The following is a 20209-nucleotide window of genomic DNA, read 5'->3' on the forward strand; positions in this document are numbered from 1 at the left end:
ATACTTCTCGAAATTATGAATTTTTGTTAAAAAAAAAAGCAACATCTGTTACTTTTTGAAACAGAATGTCAGAGTGTGGGGATATTGCAGCGAGTAATATTAGCAGAAAATAAAATCAAATTCCTTCAGTAAACTTAACAGGCCTCGTGCAAAAACGACAGTTACGTGGTCCCATTTACAATGTTCATGAATCATTATCGATTCAAATAAACATTCCAACTTTGATGATTTAGAAAAAAAAACTCGAAAATCGAGGAAGATTAGTCAACTTCACTTTTATAAATTTGGCAGACTGAGTTAAGACAAGGTTTAATTTGTACGCGTTGCCTATATAAAAATCGCTGACTTACTGTGGCAGCGAAATTTTGCATGTGAGTAGCCAATTTGCAAAACCAGCTATTTGCAAGTTAGACGAATTTTGGCAAATGAGGAAAATTGTGTAAAAACTTAACCACAGATGCTAGATGCATGATTTCTAGTTTTTATAAATGGGGAAAAAATATTTAATTTGTCTTCCTACAGCTCAGAAATATATGATTAATAGGTAATTAGTTATATTGTATATTAATTTGCAAATAGGAGGTTTTACAGCCGAACAGAGCAGTTGGCAGGATTTGCAACTCTATAGGTAGCCATATTAACGATACATTAGTTTGCAAAACCTGGTATTTGATCACTGTTAACAGTTTATCTGACAAGACTAACTTGGCAACAAACTGACGGTAGAAGAGAACATTCTTATTTTCGTTACATACCTAAATATTATTAAACACACAAATATTGTACTATAAAAAAGTAAAAAAGGAGAACAGAATACTAATGTTATAGTTTGAAGGTTTCCTTGTGTACTACTGTTTGTGAAAAGTGCACCACCCAGAAAGAATGACCCGAACGACCCCAAACTCGTGAGATGTGTAAAACAGAGTACCAAATGTAGTGTGTTCGTACGAGTCCCGCTTCAACTTGTCCTACAGTGATGGTCACATACGTGTTAAGCGCTACCGTGGTGAATGCAGTCTGAGAGCCTGCATTGTTGAGCGGCATTGCGGATAAGTTCCTATTGTGATACAATATGCGATCTCGCTTCCTACATATTCAGGACAATCTGAACTTCAACCGCTACATTAGAGAGGTCTTAGAGTCCGAGGTACTGCCCCTCCCTCAGGCAACTCCACATGCCATATTTCAGCAGGACAATGTCCGGTCACATGTGGCGAGGATTGTGCAAGTCTTCTTCGAAGAACGACGGGTATCACTGCTTTCCTGGCCTGCACGTTCGCCAGACATTTCGCCCATCGAACATGTCTGGGATATGGTTGGTCGGCAACTTTTTCGTTAGGGTCCTCCAGCACACACTCTTGACGCTTTGTGGACTCGCTTACAAACTGCGTGGAGGGAGATTCCCATGGAACATATCCAGAAACTCTTTGATTCCATACCACGACGCTTAGAGGCTCTGATTGCAGCGCATGGAGGCTTCATTCCATACTGAAATCTCACGGTCACAGATCAGGTACAGTTCTGTAATTCTAATCCTTGTATATTGTCATGTATCTAAACTGTGATATCAATTTCATTTCAGTCACATGTATCCTTCTTGGTGTTGCAATTTCTACAAACATCAATGTAATATAACACTTTACAAAATGTTCGGTTCTTCCTCATCCATGAGTTCGAAGTCCACTACATCCGTATGTTCATCCTCATCTTCACTCAGGTCTGAACAGCAAGGTCTTGCTGCTGGGTGAACATTTCGGTGTAGAAGGTCAGGTTTGCATTCCGAAACCAGTCCTACCCGAAGTGCAATTCCAGAAGTCTTTCAATGTCCCCGATGTTTGCTTCTTTAAGTATCACACCCACTGGAATGTAGTCCTTTTGGAAATGTTTACCTTTATTGTTTAAACTTTTGGATTCGCCTTTTCACTGGTACCATTCTCTTCATCATCTGTATCTTCTCCCTAAACAGGATACACCATATCCATCCACACTCATTTCGGCAAAAGTCGAAAAAACTGCAAGATAATCACAGTAACCACTTCAAGACTTCAACACACTTAACTTAAAAGGTTAGAAATCCCCGATAAAGCGCGGGCAGAAACTCTCAGCCGATGTCTTAAATGCAGCAGTATAGTCAATTTCACTATACGAGCAAAAAGCAGCTTTATTATCAGCGTCTAATAATATCTTATTCGTTATTTTAGTATCCTCAATGTAATCCTTATGGAGATCGAAATAGCAGCTTTTGCATCCGTAAATCTCTATATGGCCATGTTGTCTCAGTGACATTTAGCAGGTTTTGCAAAAGTAAACATGGCATTGTGCAGTTAGCAGGTATTGCATCCTTACTCTCTCCACACTTAGCAGGTTTTGCAACCGTATGCAATTTTATTTACTAGATTTAAAGGGTTTAGAGTTGGATTTGTAACCGAATGTATGGCTTATTACGTAGTTAATGACGAACTGAAACCATGGTTACCATTATCTCAGTTTTCATTTTTTTGGCAGTTAGCTGGTTTTGCATCTGGGCTACTCATGTAAACCATTATGTTCTCTCGCAGTCGCAGACGTTTCATCGTAGGTTTGAGCAATAAGTTTCTCATATCAATCAAAATCATTAATGACTTCGAGAGCATGTTCAAGGAGAGTTTGCAGACTATCCTTGCTGACGTCTGTTACTTATCGCAGAATTGAACATAACTGCGATTTCATACTATGTCAGACATCTCACCCAGAATTATTAAGCCTAAGAACGCAGCTTTACAATCCTCTTTCCTAATTTAACCATCCATGATTTCGCCCACTGAAAATATCTAGTCACTCTGAAATTCATGAAATGCCACGTAACATAGTGGAATATTCTAAGTATGTTTTCAGTAAACTGTCATGCCTTGCAATCTCATTCAAATTTTCCATAAAATTGCCTTTATTCTTTGAGGACTTACTCTCGTCATGTCCTCTAATGCAAGACCTAATTTTCCAAGACCCTTATAAAATGGCCAAGAATTGCTCTGTTCTGTCGAACAAGTTCGCTATGTTTTCAATAGAAAGCCTATACTGATCAGTGATCACTTAAACCAAATTCACTACTTAGGGTTTTGCCAAAGAAATGCAGTTGTTTTTCCACACTTATTGTGATTTGCAGAGTTTGTGCCGTTTCCTGGATCTGTAAATATTATTTAAATCAACATAATCTATATCATTTGACACAGATTTTTCACGAGAAAATAATAAACTTAGGCACAAAAAGCTTACTCATTCCTGCACATCTACAGCCAGTTTTATCATCATTAATAACACAGAAGTTCCCGGTTCGACAATCTTACCTGCAGATGCGATTCTTAAATCACATAGGCTATTGTATCGCTTGAAAGTTGTGGCAAAATTAAACATTTAGGCAATACAGTTAAACATAATGTTATAGGTTAACTTAAAAAGCACAATAAATAAAGCTTAGCTCTCATAAATATTTTTGAAGGTATCTACTGTTCATTATCTTTTTAAGATCGTGATTTACTCTGAAACGGTTAGACATTCTTGTATACCTTTTATATTGATTATTCCTCAAACATTTCATTAATCTATAACAGGAGCCATTCTTACACTAATGTGCATGCTTCTACATAATTCATGTAAATTGTAACTGTGACCACTATTTTATGTTATCACTTTACTATTGTTTATTGGTTATAAAATATGTATTTTGATGCCAAATATAACCCTAATATACCTCAGGGTGAAGTAGTGTTTATTAAATTGGACAATAAAAAATGTATTATTATTATTATTATTATTATTATTATTATTATTATTATTATTATTATTATTATTAGTATTAACAAAATATGTCATGCATCGGAGTTATAAAACACATAGAAAAACTGAATGTAAGCACATGCGCGTCGCCAAATGCTGAAATTAAATTACATCCCTCGCACACGGTATAAGTAACGTTCTTCCACTGAGCAGTTGCTTGTTTTCATGTAGCTCTACTGATGCGAGGGATACCATCACATTTTGCCACGCAGGCGCAGCACGCGGGTTACATGTAATCTAAAACGGATCCTCTGCACACTGGTATAAGTGACGTTCTTCCACTCAGTAGTTGCTTGTTTTCATATAGCTCAATTGATGCGAGGGATACCATCATATTTTGCCACGCAGGCGCAGCACGCGGGTTACATGTAATCTAAAACGGATCCTCTGCACACTGGTATAAGTGACGTTCTTCCACTCAGTAGTTGCTTGTTTTCATATAGCTCAATTGATGCGAGGGATACCATCATATTTTGCCACGCAGGCGCAGTGGCTAAGTGGTCACACTTTCAGTATGTCACGCAGGGAGTCCAAGTTCTTGCTCCAGTTAGGTCTGAAAATTTTCATTGAAAAATCCATAGTAACACTTGTGGCGGAAAAGGTAGCAGTTGGCGTTTTTTTGTGGGGTTCTCCTCTTTCCCCATATTAGGCACCTACATCGTGCCGTCAACATTTTTCCATTCCGTCATCATTCCTTAGCATTCCCCAAACGCCGACTGGCGACGGACGAAGGGGGCTGACCTGTACCAGTTTCCATGTTTTAAAGCTACGAAACAGGAAGTAGTTTTATAGGCAAGGGGTAAGTGCTGACTAAGAGGGTAACTGGTAAAGCGTTATCACAGTGGGTGAGAACGCAACGTTTCACTGGAGTTTATGATGCAAAAATTCGTCTGCTGGCAACAATCTGGCAATACAGTGCCAACAAAGCGTAGTGCGATATTCTCTTGTTCAGCTGGACAACGTTGCCAAATGGTGCCAGACCACCTATGTTACATGTCTTGTTTTGTGCCATATCATTGCTGTTGTTATTGCGAGTGTAAAAGTGTTAATACTACTGTTATTAAACAAAGCATGGAGTCTCCTGAGTGCTTCAACATGAAAAAGAAGCAAACAATATTAATACGAGGAAAGAGAAATGATCTATGCGGCAACTGAGCTCCTTATGACAGCAGCATTTTGTCATATCCTAATTAGTCGCTTCATAAGGTGGAAACTAGTATAGGGAAGAGAATGTTGCCTACTCAAAACCTGACTACGCAGCGAATCTTAGTGTGTTCAGCCGGTGTGGGTTTGGGAATACACCTAGGTGGAGAGTCATAGCATTAGATTTTGAAAGGATGCAGTCCTGTGTCGTAGTGTCCCGCTCCCGAAATTTCATTTCATTCCATTCCACACTCTTGGGCAAGAGCTCATTTCAGTCATCTTTCTCTGTATATTACTAAACATAAATTTGGGTAGGGGAGGACATAGCTCAGCGACTTATCTTTAAGATTAGTGACGCACACTTCAGAAAAGAGGGTGATTTAGTAATCATTCAAGATGGGTTAGAATCTAAGCTGAACACTCTTCTGACCCAAAAGCTAGATATTCTCGATTAGTACTCTCGGAAGTTTATCTTGACCTCCTGATCATACTTTTGGCTGCGTGGCACATAGCTTTCCTTATAACACTGGTCTACAAAATAAAACTTATTTTCTTTCACATGATCCAAAGTAGCGGTTTCTAAGTGTCTTTGTTATGCTGAGTTCAAATATGCTTTCAGATATTTTCCATCTCGCAAGGTTTCTTATTTGTGACACACTTTTAAATGTTTTTAAGATGATTACTATAAGAACATTAGATAATAAATATTCACCCCATTTTGGCATGAGTAAAATGTTCTTTATGATGACTTTCGGGAATATTTTGCCTTTGTGATATTTTTTTATGGCCCAACAGTAGTCGGCCAGCATTTTTGGACTCTAGTTGCCTTGGTACCTCCTTTCCATCATAGAAATGTACTGATGAACATGCTCGCCATGTTCATCACTTATAGTCCCAAGATTTTCCGGAAAGAAGTCTAGAAGGGAATACATGAAGTGAATTTTTAAAGATAAGTTGCGTCCCATAGCTTTGTTTGAATACACAAGATCACTCATTGTTTCACAATACGAGTAGGTTTCGCTTTATGATAACGAAGAAAACCGCAACAGATATTTTTAATAATTTCCAAGCTCCTTTTTCGAGTGAATGTAACAGTTTGTCAAAATTTTCATTCGGTATCCAGTATTAGTGTCTTTATTTGTGGCCCCATAAAAATTCCTGTATTCAGTTCTACATCATTAACTTTGGGAAATTGGAATTTAAAGTAGATAAATGAAGCGGAATTTTTATCAATTGCTTTCACAACATTTTTCTCAAGTCCAGTTTTATAAGCATTTGAAGTGAATATACATTTTTAGGATTCATTGACGAGGTTTTAACACATTTTTACGCCCAGGAATAAGAAATTCACGTCCTAATATACTGCGACTTCCTATTTCTGCTATCCCACTGACACGACAAACAGCATAATTTAGTGTATCCAATTTGCAGACCCAGTAAGTAAGCTATCACCTTCTAATCTTCACTTATATTGCAGTTATATTTTGTATAGGCTACTGAATTTTTTCTAAGAGCAATATTAAATTTTAATGTCTCTTTCATGTCAGTAGTATGCGCCACAGGTCATTTCCATTATGCAGAAGTACAGACTTCAATCTATTTGTTGTTGAGTCTGTGAACAATCGTCACTCATTTGGCTGGTATTGATGTGTGTCTTGTTACTGCACAAACATTAGGCTATTATAAAAAAAATAATTTTTCTCTTTAGACAAGTAGTCTTTGAAATTACAGTCGCGACTAGATCAATGCATCCTTGTGGAGTAGATTCCAGCTTGTGAGCCTGGAACATGAAGGTTCAGCTAATTGTTTAGACAAATTTAAATCCAGAATAAGATCATTCAGACCTTCTTGAGTTAAAAAGTGAGTTTCTGATGTTACTATCATTTCATTCCATCAACGATGGAGTTACTATCATTTCTCCTGTACTAAACATGTCAAGATGCGTAACGATTATTATTATTATTATTATTATTATTATTATTATTATTATTATTATTATTATTACTATTGTTTTATTGGTGTTTTTAATCTTAACTAATAAGAGACCTGTCACAAATCGTCATATTGGAAAAGAACAATTTACAAATTATACAACTAATATCACAAACTTCTCGAACATCACGCGCTCATCTCGCAACTTAGATTTTTAGTCAAGTGTACCCCCTAATGTTTTTCATTTTTAATTGACATCCTGACATACTGCAGGATAACATGTTTGAGTACGATCTGATTGTAGCCGAAAATTTATGTGAAATTCGCGTTGAAGAGGACATTATCACTCCACCAAAAACAACACAGACACCATCTGCACATGACATTTAGGCTTGCCTAATTCCTCACCTACTGATACTTATTTTGAGGAACTGACGCCAGTTCCACTAATACTTCCATCTGGTGGAAAAGAGTAAGAAAACTGCAAAACTCAGACTAATAATGTATGAAAACTATAGAAAACAGCTGAAGGACAGTAAATAGCAAAACGAAGTTAGGCTTTCCCACAGAAGGAAATAATCTAATGCTCAGCGTGTAGCTAGTTTATGAAACAATTTGGACTATGTAAAAATAAACCTACTGTGCAGCATGTAGTTGGTATTGCTACGATGAAATTTGCAGCGACATTATCGCAAATAGAGTGCTTGCGCTTTACTTAAAAAGAATCTTCAGTACAAAATCAAATGTGAAGTGGAAGGTAAAGTGATAATCAGTATCAGGATGACATCAAATTGGTTTAAGCGATTCAATATTGGGGGTCAAAGTCTTGAAGATAAAACTTGTTTTAGGAAGACCACTTTTCTAAAAAAACATATAGTTAGATCCACTGAACTAAAAGAGCACTTGTCAATAGGAGTTAATTGTAATCAAGTCTTGATTCTTCTGAAGACAGTCTTTCGCCATATCCTGCAATATGGATTTATGTAAACGGTGGCGATTAGATCTATATTAATTTACCAAAACTCAGTTATAAGAAAAACGTAGAGATGATCTAATATAAAAATCATAGTATATTTTGAGACTCTAGTAAGGTCAATTACCATTTTAAAAAATACTCCATAAACATCTAGGAAAAGTGGCTTGCTACTCAGATCAAGAACTCTTTCTAAATAATAAAATATAGGAACAAATTTTCTTTTAAGTTGAACAATTTTATATGACAAGAGTTTTAGTTCTAGTTAACTGCATGTTTTTAATACGTACAATATTGCCAACCGAAGTTCTGTTCTATTTTCTTCTTCAAGTCGCAGTTTAATTGATTTCTTTCGAGAATAGAACAGTAGGGCTTAATTGCAATGTCATTTGTCTTGTCTCAGAGGAAGGAATAGGGGTCACTGAGGCTGTAGAAGCTAATTAAGACTGTCTTAATAATATTAGAGTGCTCGTTGACGTATGAAGTTGAATACATGGGTTTAAGACCGCGTCTCTTAAATAAGGCCATTCTGTGAAGATTCTTAGACTCTGGTTAGTGAAACGTCTTCTCCTAATGATTGTATTCGGAGGAGCCATCGGGATTTGTGGCATTTTTGGGACAGTGGAACAGCAGCACCATTATTCAGATAGAAGAGAATAGTGATATTTTCTCACATTAATTATATACTGCAGAGAATGAAAATTCTTGAATTGAAACCGAGAGACAGTTGTGTACACTCACTCAAACTAATATCATTACTGTTTCCAGACTGGTATAAATTATTACGAAATTATGAAATAAATGGCGATCCACGACATATATGTTCACATAAACATTAAGTCAACTGCTATTCGGCATAGTTTTATAACCCAACATTTAAAACAGAAATTTTGCTCCTGAAATATGTCAAAATAATTTAAAATACTGCTACTTGCGTTGGTCACATGTGACTTTGTAATCGGTGTCATTTTCCATACATGCCTTGTAAAACCATTTTTCGTAGTCTCAAACACACTAAATAAAAAGTTCTCTAGCATTGTCATCGTAGTAATACCAACTACATGCTGCACCGCAGGTTCTTTACTTTGTCCAGATTGTTTCATAAACTATCTATACGCCTACAATCTGAGCATTAGATTATTTCATTCTGTGGGAAAGCTTAACCCAGGTATGCCTACTGTCCTATTAAAAGGACAGTTGTCAATGTTTCAAATTACCCTCTCTACAGTCAACGCATTTACTTTTGCACAGGTGTCACTATTACTGGTCTTAATTAGAGGCTTGGTAGGTGTGTTAAGACTGGTAATTAGAGTTCTGGTCATCGTTGAGTTTGAGATGTGGACTTGAGAATTGTTCGTTTATTTCAGCTATGGCATCCGAGACGCAAATCAGATAAGAATCTTAAATATTTTTACAGTTCGTAATTATTTTACAAATTGTTGTAGATCAAATGACTCCTAATAAACATAAATATAAAGTGAAACCACAATGCGTTCGAAATATCTATTCATTGTGACATGACAATGACGAAAACTTATGTGTCCTTTTAAAAGGACAGTAGGCTTATCCCCATATATGTTGAAATTTTTCGCTTTTTCAATTTTAGTGGATTTTCCCTGCATGAAATGCTATATACGTTTGAAAATTATGCTACGGGTGAAATTTCATCTCAAATACAGACGTATCACTGCACTTTTTTCACCAGATGGAAGTGCTAGTGAAACTGGCGTCAGTTCCTCAAAATACGTAACAGTAGGTGAGGAATTAGGCAAGCCTAAATGTCCATGTTTAGATGATGTCTGTGATGTTTTTGGTGGAGTGATAATGTCTTTTTTAGTAGGTTATTTTACGACGTTTTATCAACATCTTAGGTTACTTAGCGTCTAACTGAGATGAAGGTGACAATGCCGGTGAAATGTGTCTGGGGTCCAGCACCGATAGTTACCCAGCATTTGCTCATATTGGGTTAAGGGAAAACCACGAAAAAAATTTCAACAGGTAATTTGCCCCGACCGGGAATCAAACCCGGCAACCTGGTTTCGCGGCCAGACGCTTTAACCGTTACTCCACAGGTGTGGACGATAATGTCTTCTTCAACGCGAATTTCACATATGTTTTCGACTACAGCACAATCAGATCGTACTCAAACATGTTATCCTGCAGTATATCAGGACGTAAATTCTCTTACTTAGCTAATAGTTAATTCATGTATCGTTTAGAAAAGAGGCGAAGGATATGCCAAAATAATTGATTTTCTATGTTTGTCTTGAGACTTGTGCCTTTTCCTATTTGTTCGATTTCAATGAAAATTTAAATATAAAGTTAAATTAAGATTGGTGCAATGGAAGATGAATAGTTTCATACATGCAATCAGAGAAACAGAGAGAAAAACTGATAGACGGACAGTGTGGCGGTAAAATCTCTGTGAAGGATTGCGAACTCTCCTAAGGAAAAAATACATAAACATTTTGATAGACACAGCCACCCAGAAATACAACAAGCGAAATAAGGGATAACTCGACAGATGAAAAGCTCTCTCCAAAACACATTGGCGAAATCTCCCTGACAAACACCCTCATTCAAAAAATAACATACTCTAAGAAAAGGTAATTGTTTGAGGATAATCACTTTGGCGCATTTACTAATCTGTAAAATATATATACAATAATTTGTGCTCCTCTAATATCACGCATATCCAGTCGAAGTACAATAAACTGAATATGGTCTATTATATTTCATATCATTGATATACCTAAAGAGAGTAGACTCCACAGTGAAAGAGCAAATCAATGTGAAAATTCTGAGCAATATTATTTCCGAATGAATGGAGAAAATACCAGAATGTGCCAACAATTCATTTGCAAGAATGTGCACTTAAACATAAGTTACATACTTACTATCAAACTTTTTGGGGAAAAAAATACCCTCCAAAAATAAAACCAGCGATCAAAACATTCACGCTGTTGTACATTCACACAAATTCTCGTAGTTTCCTTGCTGTCTCAAGTCACAACACCAGAAACTCGCCCCAGCGTAAATGCTTGGATTTAATTCTGAATATTTAATAAATACATTTTCATTACAAAGAAGAGTGCTCGAGTAAAAAATATTGCATCACTTAGCTTACAAAGATAACCGCTTGAGTAAAACTGTTGCACCAGTTAGCCTGGTCACTTATTGATTAATATTTTACATTTACTTCAAATTGTAATACTTCAAGCCTAAAAAATACCGGTGCATAACACGTACGGTTTATGAAAAGCCTAGAAATTACAAGATGATTTTACTCTCATATAGCCAGGAAAGACAATTCTGTGATTGAAACATCTGCTGATAAAGAAAGCCACTAAGAATACATCATCTAAATGTCCTATTCTTGACTTGCAGCCAAGAAATATTTCACTAGAAAAACATTGGAATATGCTGTAATTGAAAACATAATTATATTTTTATTTTGACTTGCAAGGTGTGAAAAAAAAATTAATCATGAATCAATGGTATTATTCCATTCTGTTTGGTGTATATTCTTTGTTTGAATCTTTTTTCATTCTTCTGTATCATAAATAATAGTATAGAACATGTTATTTGTTTGCCAAAATAAATAATTTAAATTAAATGTAATTTGCTTAAATCTTTTCTATTTCCAATGGGTGTGGAAAGAGGAGGTTTTTCACTCTCTCAATGATTTACCGATTCTATAATAGTTTTCGAATCAAAACAATTTCAATTATGTCAATGAATTAGGTAATTTTGTTAATTCTAAACATATCGTAAATTGTATATTGGGGCAAAATGTCAGTAACTGTAGGAAAAGTAACACAAAAATATCCGAGGTTTTCCCCAACCATACGGTGAATGCCAGGTAGTCTACGGCGAATTCTCGGCTTCATCTCGCCAAATACCATCTCGCTATCACCAATCACATCGACGCTAAATAATCTCGTAGTTGATGCAGCGTCGTTAAAAACAAACTAACCAACTAACCAACAAACACTAAAATATTGGGAATTTCGACTTTCATTAAGCAGAAGAGTCAACAGCAACTGTTGAAATTCGATGTACACTGCCAAAATAGGTGAAACACACTAAGTGTCCATTGTCAGGACACAGACACTAAGTCATCAACATCTCTCATTAATTTTATATTATATATAAACACAAAATAATTAACAATTAATTAGTAACTTTTTCTGCAATTTATAACTAATATACTGTAGATGTATGGTGATATCTGCAAAGAAAATTTGTTTAAATGTTAGTAAATATAGCGGCAAATGCAGTTTACACATTATCAAAAAATTATTGAATCGCCTTCATCTCAAAACTATGATTTTCAACTTAGTGTGTTTCACCTGTAGGCTGACGATATATATATATATATATATATATATATATATATATATATATATATATATATATATATATAGAGTAAAACCCCTGTTATCCGTCACCCTATTAACCGATTTCCGAGTTATCCGACTGTCTTTCTCTCTCTCTCTCTCTCTCTCTCTCTCTCTCTCTCTCTCTCTCTCATCTTTTTTGCTACAGAAACATGTGATGTGTGCACACCTGTGGAGTAACGGTCAGCGCGTCTGGCTGCGAAACCAGGTGGCCCGAGTTCGGATCCCGGTCGGGGCAAGTTACCTGGTTGAGGTTCTTTCCGGGGTTTTCCCTCAACCCAATACGAGCAAATGCTGAGTAACTTTCGGTGCTGGACCCCGGACTCATTTCACCGGCATTATCACCTTCATTTCATTCAGACGCTAAATAACCTAGATGTTGATACAGCGTCGTAAAATAACTCAATAAAATAAAATAAAAAAACATGTGATGTAATACTACTGTACGTTATATTAGTACCAGTACGTTTTTTTTTTCTAGAGGGTGTTGTTATTACAAGCCTTAACACTTACACAATATGGTCTACTGTTCGAGTCGCCTTACTGTACAACTTCTACTGTATATCAAATATATTCTATGAGTGACAAAAGGAACGTGTTGTGCTGAGTACCGAAAAAAGTGCAAATAATTTAGTTGTCTGGGGAAAGAGAAACTGTGGCTCATCTCGCATCAGAATACGAGATTGATGTTATAATTGCTCGAGAATTAATAAAAATCAACAATAAAATATATAAAATATATAAATCTACAACACGAGACCTCTGCTATTCCTATCTTCCCGCTGATATCCATTACAAGAAATTTCCTTGCCCCTTAAAACCCGTCGTTGACAACCCGACATAAATGAAAGAAATACTGATTCACTACCTAGCGTGTTAAACACAAGATCACGAAGGAAATTTAAAAAGTGTAAGTATTATCCACTTAATTTAAGAAAATATTTTATGGTATGAATTATCGAATTTTTTCGATTAACCGTTCCGTCCACCGCCTTCATTACCACGGATAATAGAGGTTCTACTGTATGTATGCATATATATATATATATATATATATATATATATATATATATATATATATATATATATATCGTCAAAACTCGAGTGTGATTTGATTGACTATTACACGATTAGAAGAAAGAATATAAAGATTAGAAGAAATAAAGCACCCTAATGCAAGAAAATATTAATTGACTTACTAAAATTCTACTTCACTAATTTTAGCTTCATCAAAACATTTGAACGGAGCAGCCATCTTCAGTTGACTATATGTGCGGTAAACAAATGACAATCGCAAATCATGTTTTATAGTACAATAAAGAATTTGCAGTTTGAAATGTTGGCACAAAAAGAAACAAATTATAGGGAGGTGATAAAACAGAACAAAGTATATAAAAATTAGAAAAAATAAAATAGGGGAGACCCGGGCAAAACGAATATCCCGGGCAAAGAGAATAATGCCTATTTCTTATAAAGGCCAACAGGTAGCGCTTTCTGCTAAGTTGGGGAAGAATCCCAACCAGATTTTGCTGTTGGAACCAACGAGTTAGTTGGATGGAACTGACTTGTCGTCATTCTAACTAGTGAGAGAAAAAGTAAGTGTGTGTTTGAAGAAAATTGACTGTTTTCTTGAAATTTTCAAGGTAAAAGAAACATATGTACAACACACAATACTGCAGAAACTTTTTGTTATGTGATAGTATTATATAGGCGATACGATTACTTCTAAATTGCCGTACTTACGAAGAAGATTATTGACGTTTATGTTAGTATAACCTTAAATGAAAAGCGAAATGGCGTCTGCGGGCAAAGTGAATAAGGCAAAGTGGATAACTTATCAGCTTTGCCCTGCCACCTTTATTTGACTATACAAGTAAGTGTTAGCTGTATTTTTGTATCTATTTGCCTATTGTAATAAAGCGTGTTAGATCATTTTACGTAGTGGAGTCATTAAGTCGCACTAATTAAATTATAAATCAGTAACACTGTTCTTAATTTTTACTTAAAAAGGTCGTAATGTGTTTTCAGATGGTTTAATTTTTCAAGGGAAGACGGAACAAGCCAAATGGTCTGAAGAAGCCATGAAGAAAGTACCTAAATAAATAAAGTCTTCGAATCAGTGGTTCTGCTATCTGACCATACAACCATAATGTGTTTGTTGATGAAGGTTTTGCTCCAGTTCAACTTACAGATCGCCCACTTGAGATAAAAATCAGTGAAACGACAGCTGGCTCAGATTTAACAAATTAAACGGTGCAAGCTTCTTCAGCAGCTGAAGAAACAATTAATTCTCACTCAGAATCAACCACCTCTGTGATGTTGTTATCTTGAGAGATTGAAGGAATATTCAATACATCAATTACACTCAGATTTTTAGTTCCGGTTACACCAAAACCCTCAACATCGTCAGCAAGAGAATCCAAGTCAGTTCTTTTGATTTAGACTAGTGCCAATAGTGGATGCTCGAAAGATACGAGGTAAACGAAGAATATGTCAGCGCTCTGAAGCTCTTACATCTATACCGATTAAAAACGTTAAAAGAGAAGTAACTTACGGGCTGGAGCAAAAGCAAAAGAAATCCAAGTCTTCAGTGCCAATGAAACGTCGACTTATTCCAATTTGTATTTTGTACTAATCTTATGTGCTGTAAAGTTCTGTAATAACATTTCGTATCGCCTCATATGATTCATTAACATCGTGTTTATGTGTTGATTTAATTTTATTATCAGTGAATCAAAATTAAATATAAAGGTGAAAATGTTATAGGTATATTCACTTTCCCGGGTTAATTATTCGCTTTGCCCAGGTACATGGGCAAAGCAAACAATTAACTATATTTTTTCTTTCTCAAATCATATCACTGTCCGTAGGTACGAGAAACGAATTGCAGTGTTTAGATATGTGGACAACATGTGTCACAACCAATGTCATGATGTTTTTATTTCGGGAGCACCAAAATATAGCCTATGGAATTGTTTATTCTTAGCTTATCCGCTTTGCCCGGGCTTCTCCTACTTTAATACAATAAAACAGGTACCAATTGGCTTATTAAAATTATATTTACTAATGTTAGGTTCACCAAAACGTGTAAAGAGAGCCACCATTTTCAGTTGACTATGTATGCGGGAAACAAATGACGATAGCAGAGTGTGTTCTATAGTACCGTAAAGAATTCAGTTTGAAATTTTGGCAAACAAGGAAAGAAATGCTAGAGAAGTGATAAATCTAAGAAATTCTAGGGAAATGATAAAATAAACAAAGCTGGGAAAGTGAAAAATAGAGCGATAAACAACCATGATTGGTTGAAACACGTCCTTTTGTACCATTTTATTTGTCAAACACAGTATGACATAGTAAGAGTATTAATATTCTAATTAAAAATGTATCTATTTAAAAATAAGAGTATTTCCCAACAAAATATGTAAAATTTATTTGAGAAATAAAAACAATAATTAGTTAATTACTGTTAAGGACATGATATTGCTGTGACAACAGTGGATACTTTTACCTAGTACGTAAGTTTGGTCGTCTATCACTTTACATGGGACTACAGTAGCTCTGTGTATTATCGACGCGCTATCGACGTCGTCAAAAGCCTTTTATTTCGTGACAATGGTATTTTAGTTCACCCGCTGCAATAGCAATCCGACATTAAATGGAACCTTTTCTTTCTATAGTCCAGTAGCTCCAATATGCATTTTTCCGTGTAAGTGTATTGCTTCAGGAGCCAGGGCGAAAATACCCGTCTCCTAGATGTCATTCAGTCTTTTACTCTGATTTCGTAGAACCAAAAATGAATGTATTTATACTTCGACAATAAAGTCATGTATTGTTGAGGTCATGAAATTGCTGCAACGACATTGCAGCTATTGCGCTATCATTTCATAGAAAGAGAACATAATACATTTAAACACCTGCGATAAAGAAGTCACGTGAAGTGTAATTTTTTTTTCAACAAGTTTTACTACATAACCAAGCGAAGAACCAGTGCATGATCGATCTTCTTACAAGTTCAACCGCATATATTCTGAAAGAAATTTAGTTATAATAACTAAGATGACTACCAGTCGAAACTAGTCAATTACGGTCATTTACTACTTAGTTTTCTGTTCAGTGACTCTTTCTTTCTCTTCAGAGAGTTTTTCTTTCTCGTCAGAGAGTCTTTCTCCCTCGTCAGGGAGTCTTTCTCCCTCATCAGGGATTCTTTATTCCTCATCAGGCACTCTTTTGTTCTCATGAAATGAAATTATCTTTTTTTGTCATTGGTGAGTCCATTTTCGTGGGTAATCATTCTTTCTCGTCAGGAGGTCTTTCTTTCTCGTCGAACGTCTTCTCGTCAGGCAGCCTTTCTTTCTCGTCAGTAAGTTTTTTTCTCATCAGAAATCATCTTTTCTCGTCTGAGAGTCTTTTAATCTAGTTAGGGAGTCTTTAGTCACAGAATCTTTCCTTTCTCGCCAGTGAGTGTCTTCTTTCTCTTCAGGGTGTCTATCCTGTCTCCTTAGGGGGTGCTTTTTTTTCTCCTGAGGATGTAAGATCAGGTTCAGGTTGTCTTCCTTTCTTGTCAGGGGTTCGTTTTCTCTCGTCGGGGTGCCTTTCTTTCTCTTCAGGAGGTCTTTTTCTCTCGTCAGAGGGTCATTCTTTCTCGTCATAGCCATTCTTTCTGTCTCGTCACAGTCTTCCTTTGTCGATATCGTCTTTCTTATTCGTCAGTCTTTTTAAACTTCATAGTTCTTATTTGTCATAGATTTTGTTTGTTCTTACAGCCTTTCATGAGCAGCGTATTCGTTATTGTTATCGTCACTGTCATCATATCATCGTTATCATTCTTTCAACTGACCATCGTTACTAATGCGAGTGTATTATCAATTATTTGTCTTTGCCGCGATTACAGTCATGACCTATTTACGTGGGTTTAAAAATGTAATAGTAATAATGATGATAATTATAACCATAATCATATTATTATCATCCGTACGCTTTTATAGCCTTTGAAAATTTTTAGTGGTGATAAAAAAACCAGAAGCATTAACTTGCTGCATTTTTCATCCACTCCCCTCGCTCTCGAGATGATTGCTCTCAAAATCTCACTGAAAACTTCTCGCCCCAGAAGACGTAAATAAAAGAGCGTTAAAAAAAAGGGATCTATTCCAATGTTTGTCATTAACGTGGAATGTAATTTTGAGAACACAGCAGGGAGGAAAAAGTCCTCAAAACTTAATAATGTACAATAAGTGTAATTTTTGTCTCTACAGTATGTCCCTAACGTCAAGCGCAAAGATTACTCACTGCCTACAATTTATTATGAGGTTTTCTGTTAGATTTCCTAGTACATAGATCCCTGCAAAAATTACCGCTAAATGTAGTCGGTATTAGTTAACAAATAAAAGCAAATTAATCATACATGGTAGTAAATTTGTGTATAACTAAGTAATAAATACCATTATAAATTGAAAACCATATAGATTTTGTATACTTTTTTTTTTAATTTTATTAGGTTAATATAATGACGCTATAGGCCTATCAACATCTCAGGTTATTTAGCGTCTGAATGAGACGAAGGTGATAATGACTGTGAAACGAGTCCGGGGTCCAGCACCGAAAGTTACCCAGCATTTGCTCTTTTTGGGTTGAGGGAAAAACCCCGGAAAAACCTCAACCAGGTAACTTGCCCTGACCGGGATTCGAACTTGGGCCACCTGGTTTCGCGGCTAGACGCGCTGACCGTTACTTCACAGGTGTGGACTAGATTGTGTATGTGCACGACACAGTGCGCCAAGAAGACGTACAAAGGGTACAAAATTCTTGATACACCCCATGATTGATATTTTTAATAATTATATGAAGTACCTACTTAATAGGAATACTGTAGAGGACATAGCTTACATTTTAATGAAACTTTTCATTTGGAAAAATCTCGAGAGATGAACCAGTTTATGAAAGACACGTTGAGATATTTGAGTCAATAACTAGCTAATGAAAAATATTAATGTTACGAGACAGTACTATGATTCTCTTACTGATGGATGGATGGATGGATGGATGGATGGATGGATGGATGGATGGATGGATGGATGGATGGATGGGTGGGTGGGTGGATGGTGGGTGGATGGATGGATGGATGGATCTATTGTTAAACTCTCAAACTGCACTACGTCATTTTGATTCTGAGTCATAGTAATAATCGAATTCATGAAGTTGGATTTGTTTTGAGTGTTCTCAATGAGTTTAATGCTCAACTAGGAACTGTCATCTATTGTCCGTTAATAAAGTATATTATCAACTTCCAATGTTTGAAATTCGGACAATTCATCGATTGGAAATAAGGAAAGGAGAATAAAAGTTGATGAGATAAAATTTCTACATTCACTAGCAGGAATGACTCGTTTACATAGAAAGAGGAACAAAGATATCAGATAAGATCTGTATACATTTATTCTTACAGAAGAATATAATTCCGCTAGAAGATAATTTGTATCAACTTATTAAAAAGCATCCGTACACATCACCATTCATTTTGTTAAGCTATAAATATAAAAGAACAACAAACGAAATAAAAATGGATTTAAAAGTACCAAATTGAAAGCTGTACTTCAGAGATAATATTATGTGGAAGTCAAAAATTGTCAATTTTGATATTACAGCGCTATTCATTTCCTTGGGGTATAATGTGTTCAAGTTCTGGGACAACTGATTTTGAATTTAATGTATTTTCTTTTTCAAAATAAAGTGATCATATATTAGAGTATATAACGATAAGTCCTACATAGCTCTGTTTACTTGCATGTATAGCTTATAATTTTCAAGGTACACTATGTTTCCACTATACCAAAAATAAAACAAATGTGTTTGTAACTTTACCAGCTATGAAAGAAAAACATTACTGAAATGTCTTTCTTCCGTGTATCCTTTTAGTTGATAAAATAAACATATCATACAATACCTCTGAGGTATACAAATATATAAATCAATAATTCGAAGTACAGAGACATATGGAGCGGAATCTCGGAAGTTGAAAACATTTAGCTGTCATATCATTACCAATGGATATGCATTTTTGAGACGTTCAGTCAGATACTGTATTTTAGACGTCAAAGTGTAAGAAATGAGGAAGTCAGACAAAAATGAATATGAAAAATCAATTTTGTATTTTCTGCAATATAGATCAATGAAGTGATATGAACTCATGAGAAGGATGTGAGAGATGCAAGGTTACCCAAGAGAGTACGGGGCATTTCATGTGAAATTGGATGCCTTAAAATACTGTACTTCCTTGAAAAATGAGAGGCCTTTGTTCACAGGGATAGGAGATATTTTACTATGTGTAATCTCTTATCGTTCAAGTCCATTAGTTGTCTTCTTTTAATGAGTTAAATTTATCGAATATCCCTAAAAATCTCTAGTTTCAAAGGACATCAACATGAAACGACCTATGATAGACATTCCAATAAAAGTTCAGGTTATAGCTGAGAGTACAGTAATTTTCATGACTATGCATGCACCACATTTTATATTAATTTTAACAGGGGCATAAGTATATATATATATATATATATATATATATATATATATATATATAGATACTTGATAGACTTCCCCAAGGAAAACAGTAAAAATAAAAATATCTGTTGATTCCTCTGTCCCTGAAGAAATTGTGTCAATCTTAATTTCGGCGATTCATAAAGAAGCATTTCAGTCGTTAAATTATATTACTTACATCCAAGTCCCGAGCCAGGTGATGGTGAGCACAAGCTTCGCTTCTGCGCACGTGGCGTGAGAAGAATTTTCCTGGACTGCTAGCAGAAAGACAGATTTGAGGATACGAACATGTCATAGCTCCTATGATAATCAATGTCTAAGGAAAAGATTCATAGCTGATTCGGAATAAAAATATATAGCCTATTTTTTAAGAAAATATACAAACTATGCGGAAGCGGGGAATACTATGTGA

The sequence above is a fragment of the Periplaneta americana genome, chromosome 1 (assembly GCF_040183065.1).
Source record: "Periplaneta americana isolate PAMFEO1 chromosome 1, P.americana_PAMFEO1_priV1, whole genome shotgun sequence".
Lineage (NCBI taxonomy): Eukaryota > Metazoa > Arthropoda > Insecta > Blattodea > Blattidae > Periplaneta > Periplaneta americana.